We start from the raw sequence: 6335 nt of genomic DNA, 5'->3' as shown, positions 1-6335 counted from the left end.
TGGCCCTGGGACTTCAGTAGCTGCTGCATGTGGGCTCAGTAGTTGTGGCTCCCAGGCTCCAGAGAAGGGCTCAATACTTGAGGTACAAGGGTTTAGGTGCTCCGAGGCATTTGCGATCTTCTCAGATCAGGGATTGTACCTGTATTGGCAGGCATGCTCATTACCACTGAGTCACCAGGGAAGTCCTCAATTAAAAAAAAAAAAATCAACTCTTATCTCCCCTCTTTTTAACGTATTTGGTTCCTCATCGTCAGATTCTATCCAATTAATACAATTAATTATGCCAACACTTGGAATTTTGCTTTCATAGACTGCAAATGTTGGTGAAGTTCAAACTGATTTTACCCTGCTCAGCCTGGAATTAAATGATCAGAGGCAGCATTCTTTATGAGACTCTGATTCTTCCTGGAACCCAGTGAACTAAGTGAAGAGGCTGGGTTGAGCACACTTTAGAGGGCTGCTCAAAGATGTCAGTACTTGGACAAAAAGTGCATATTTGCAACTTTAAAGGATTGGAGAATAGTGTTTGTAATTATATTTACAGCTTGCAGGAAGGTCCAGACTGTCACAAGGGAGCTCAGACGAATCTAGACTGATGAGGTTCCTTTGCATATCTGAATATGAACTGCACGTGTTCATCTGGACAAGACAGAGAAGTTGGTATTACTGACTCTGACAGCTAAAGTTCGTATGTTTCAATGGGTGCTTCTGTATTTAGAATGGCTAACCAACAAAGGCCTGCTGTATAGCACATGAAACTCTGCTCAATGTTATGTAGTAGCCTGAATGGGGGGAAAGTTTGGGGGAGGATGGATATGGGTATATGTATGGCTGAATCCCTTTGCTGTTCACCTGAAACTGTCACAACATTGTTTATCACCTATGTGTGCCTGTGTGCTCAGTTGTGATCAACTCTTTGTGGCGCCATGGACTGTATCTGCCAGGCTCCTCTGTCCATGGGATTCTCCATGCAAGAATACTGGAGTAGGTTACCATTTCCTCTTCCAGGAGATCTCCCCCACCTAGGGATTTAACCTATGTCTCAGGTGGATTCCTTACATACTGGGTCACCTGGGAATCCCTTAATTGGGTATACCCCAATACAAAATAAAAAGCTTTAAAAAATAATAAAGTTTATATGTTTCATCCCAGATAATATGTGTGATAATAATTTTAAAGGCAACAGTATCAACTTCTAGCAAGGTGAAGTTAAAGCCTAATTACATGTAAAGGCACATGCTCACTTAAATACAAAGTTAAACAGAGGAAAAAGGAGCACAGCTCAAAAACATAAGAAATACCTCTATATCTCTTGTCTTCCATATCCATATGCTCACATCATTATACTCTTTATCAAACTTAAATCCTCTGGGATAACTACATAGCTGCTGATTAAAGAGAGCTCTTATAGGCACTCCAACAATTTTCTTTCATTTCTCTAAATACACACTTGAAAATGGCAGTTCTTGGTTTGTGAGATGAACTTTGGAATCGGGTACTAATCTCAGCTCTGCCAATCTATTAACTGTGTCATCCTGGGTAAATTATTCATCAGTTCTGATTCTCTATTTGTTTACATATAAAATGACAATTACAATACCTACCTCAAAGAGGAGTTTTAAGATTGAAATTTAATCAAATTGTAATAAAATATATGCAAAGACCTCACATGGTACTTGGAACAGAATTTTTAATAACAAGTATCTGTAATAATTTTGTTATTGTATTTGTATTTACCTGATACACTTTTTAGATTTATTCCATCCCTTTTGGCTTCTTGCTCTTGGCCCTTCAACAAACCTGCTATTGATGAGAGTCCTCTGACTATGAAGGTAAATAAGCCCAACTTTCAGGTTTACACGTCAGCCGTGGAAAAGATCCGTATGCCAGTAACTATCCTGATACTGGAGAACTGAAGACAAAAACTTGGTTCATACCACTTTATGATGATCTACCTGAGAAATATTTAATTAAGATCTAATTTATTAATACCCAGGCAATGACAATACTTGTGGAAGCAGTTAGGAAGATGCCAAAAAACAAAAACAAAAACCCAGAACAAAAACATCTCAAAAGAAAACTCCACACATAAATGAGGAAGATTACATTTAAAACTCCATCTAATCAGCATCAGATTTTGAAAAGCTTTCTGCAGATTTTGAAAAGCTTTCTGGTCCAGTAGAAAAGGCAGGCTTCTTTTGCATTCATGTGAAAAATATGCCAGGTTGTACCTTTGAAGTAATGTTAGACAAATGTAGTTAATAGGAAGCACTTCAGGTTGTTAATTAATTAGATCACTCTAATCAAGAACTATTTCTGAGAAACTTATTCCCAGCCTTGGGTCAGATGCTAAAGAAACAAATATGGTGAAGATAGACTTTGCCCTTAAGAAAGTCATTCAACAAGTGTTTATTGATTACCTATGGGATAATCAATGGTGAGCAAGACATGAGCTAACTAGTGGGAGACCGATATATATATATACATATCTTTCCAGCTTCCTCAAGAAGGGTGTGACAGATACAGGGTTTGAGAAAAATAAAATATATATTCCCTTCCCCACTTCGAAAGGTTTTTTTTTATTCCTTGAAACAAAGAGTAGCTCTTGAAAGAATACATTGGTCTCTGTAGTCCATGAAAACCTGGAAATCTCGCTAGTGTTAGGGAGAATTGTGAAGTGAGCAAAGTTATTTTCAGTTCTCAAACCCAGGCTATTTAAACAGCTTTCTGGTCTCTCAGTTCCTATCTTTCTGAACTGTTTTGTTATTCAAAGGACTGCTATAATGGTGATTCTAAAATATAAATCCAATTATATTATTCCCATGCTTAAAATTTTTCTTGGCCTCCTATTATCCGCCAAGCATGGCACACAGAATTCTTTAAGATCTTGTTCTGTCAAGCCTTCTAGCCTCATCCTCTCTAAGACCCACATGTAGGGGTACCAGATTTAGTAAATAAAAATACCGTCTGCCCAGTTAAATTTAAATTTCAGATAAATAACATTTTTGGTATAATGTGTCTCCAATATTGCAAAAGACACACTTACATGAAAATATTCATTGTCTATCTGAAATCCAGGTTTCAGTGGAGCATCCTGTGTTTTATTTGGCAGCCCACCCTACTCATGCCAGACAGATGAATTAACTTGCTGTTCCACACTGGTCTCTTCATGCCTTCATCAGTTCTTGAGATCTTCTCCATCCTGCCCGTTATCCACATGATATTCTGCTGCTGCTTCTTGAAAAGCCAGTTGTGGGCTCTGGAATTCTGCAAGTGTGAGCTTAGAATCCAGCAGTATGCTGTGGATGGGCCTGGCCACCTGTGTGCCTTGTTTAATATCTGGGCTTTTGTCCCAGTTCCTCTTCATCTTTTCCATTCTCCCTCCTGAAACTGGAGTTCTGCCCTGAACCCCAGTTTACTTGGCTAGGACCCACACATGGTTTTTCAACCTTGCCAATTTTCTCCCTGGGGCTGTGGGGCTAGATCCTTTCTCCCAGCTGCTGGCTGGACTCCTGACTAAACTAGATGGATCACTGAAACCTGTCTCAGATGCTGTCACCTTCCTGTCTTTCCTACTACAAAGGCTGAACAAGAGCCTCAAATAAGATGAAGTTTGTGAAAGTGGTTTGTAAATTATGAAGTCTCTAGGATGGTAATTTAGATTGGAGACGACTTGCAAGCTCTTTACCTGGTCCTACACAGGAAAACTTCTCTGTAAAGTGCTCTGGATTTCCCTTGTGTCTGCTCATGCCTGGTGATATATAATGCTGAATACAATGTGGAAATTTTCCAAATGTCCTCTAATTTTGATGAGTGCATTCAACCACTCTGGGTATTATATTATAAATGAATCTAGAGCAGTGGCTTTAATTTTAAAAATTTTAATTTTATAATCCAAGATGTACTTCTTCATAACAGAAGCCAAAGTCTCATGAACTATGTCATACTTGAAATGTGTGTACTGAACTCTGGTATTTTATGCTCTATTTCATTTTTTAAAAAATTGGTTGTGTGTGTTGTCAGTCACTTTAGTTGTGTCCGACTCTTTGTGAACCCATGGATTGTGGCCTACCAGTAGGCTCCTCTCTCCATGGGATTTTCCCAGCAAGAATACTGGAGTGTACTGCTATGCCCTCCTCCAGGGGATCTTCCTGACCCAGGGATGGAACCCATGTCTCCTGCATCTCCTGCATTGCAGGTGGGTTCTTTGCTGCTGAGCCACCGGGGAAGCCAAAAATTGATTAACCCACCATATTAATTTCATAACCCACTAATAGGTTGTGACTTGCATTTTGCTAATCACTGATCTGCACAAGTCACTGAAGTTTTCATGTATTATCCAACTGACCAGGACAGCTGTCAAATGTCTACCTCATTTGGTGCAGTCTCCAATAGGAAAACCTTGCCCACAAAAGGAGTTGAGGTGACCTCACTGAGGTAAGTCAGAGTTGCCTCTTTTTATAAGATCAGTAAGCAAAGTACTGCAGCTGGATTTTTTAACCTTCCTGGGGTTAATATACAAAATTTCTGGCAAGGCCAATTATAAAGAGGGATAGCTCAAAATTATTTCAAATGGCAACAACATTCATCTTCAAATAAAAGGATATTGTTTGGGGGTGGATGGGTGTGTGTAATTCTTTCTCAAATTAAAAAAAAATATTTATGGTTGGGTAAAAGAGACTGTTACATGTCTGAGATTCCACACTGATTTTTACAGTTAAATGTAAATGAGCACTCTCTCCCTCTCTGCTATGATTTTTAACTCTGCTGCTGCTGCTGCTGCTGCTAAGTTGCTTCAGTCGTGTCCGACTCTGTGCGACCCCATAGATGGCAGCCCACCAGGCTCCTGCATCCATGGGATTCTCCAGGCAAGAGTACTGGAGAGGGTTGCCATTTCCTTCTCCAATGCATGAAAGTGAAAAGTCAAAGTGAAGTCACTCAGTCGTGTCCGAATGGTGAGCAGGTTAATCTGATGTTCAGAAACTGCACAACAGTAGATTCCAGAGAAAGTAAATACAATGTATAGAAAGGAAGTATTGTTCAAACGGTATAGAAGGAGACAGTTTACCTAAGGAATTCTTATGATATAGGTAGTCAACCCAGCTGCTAGAATTTAGAACTTTGTCCCACCTACCCACCCTCTTCTTTTACTCAGGTTGCCTCTTTCATGCTTGTTTATGGTAGGGTTTTATTTTTGTCCGTTTTGTTGGCCTTGAAAATACCAGATCAATGGTGGCACAAAAACTGGATGGGAGAGATTTTAAGAGAGAACCGGAGAAGAGGAATTGGAGAAGGAAATGGCAACCCACTCCAGTGTTCTTGCCTGGAGAATCCCAGGGACGGGGGAGCCTGGTGGGCTGCTGTCTATGGGGTCGCACAGAGTCGGACACGACTGAAGCGACTTAGCAGCTTAGCAGCAGCTAAGAGTCGGACACAACTGAGCAACTTCCCTTTCACTTTTCACTTTCATGCATTGGAAAAGGAAATGGCAACCTACTCCAGTGTTCTTGCCTGGAGAATCCCAGGGACAGTGGAGCCTGGTAGGCTGCCGTCTATGGGGTCGCACAGAGTCAGACACGACTGAAGTGACTTAGCAGCAGCAGCAGCAGTATAGACAATGGCAACCCACTCCAGTACTCTAGCCTGGAGAATCCCATGGACGGAGGAGCCTGGTAGGCTGCAGTCCATGGGGTCGAGGGTCAGACATGACTGAGCGACTTCACTTTCACTTTTCACTTTCATGCATTGGAGAAGGAAATGGCAACCCACTCCAGTGTTCTTGCCTAGAGAATCCCAGGGACAGTGGAGCCTGGTGAGCTGCCATCTCTGGGGTCACACAGAGTTGGACACAACTGAAGTGACTTAGCAGCAGCAGTAGCAGCAGTGTAGACAAGTGTTTGTCCACAAAAGCTTGGTTTAGTTGCTAAGTCTTGTCCAACTCTTGCGACACCATGGACTGTAGCCTGCCAGGCTCCTCTGTCTATGGGATTCTCCAGGCAAGAAAACTGGAGTGGGTTGCCATTTCCTTCTTCATACAAAAGCTTACAGAGAAGTAATTTGGTAATCAAATAAGGGAAATCAGGTCAAGGGGTGGTTTTTACTTGCTTGTCTTCAAAGTGCTTGAAACAATTCATACACTGATGGAAACGATCCAGTAGAGGGAAAGTTCATTATGTAGTTTGGAGGGAGGATTTGCTGGCCTGGTATTCTAGAGTCCCCTAGGGGAGGGGGAGAATGTATAATTGGAAGCTTTTATATAGGATCTCTGAGTGTGCTATGAGGGCAGGGTCTAACCTGGTACATCTTTGTGGACATGTGGATTCTGACTCTTCAGT

This window comes from Bubalus bubalis, chromosome 6, assembly GCF_019923935.1.
Source record: "Bubalus bubalis isolate 160015118507 breed Murrah chromosome 6, NDDB_SH_1, whole genome shotgun sequence".
Taxonomy (NCBI): Eukaryota; Metazoa; Chordata; class Mammalia; order Artiodactyla; family Bovidae; genus Bubalus; species Bubalus bubalis.
The sequence above is the reverse complement of the archived record's forward strand: the minus strand, read 5'-3'. Positions refer to the sequence as shown.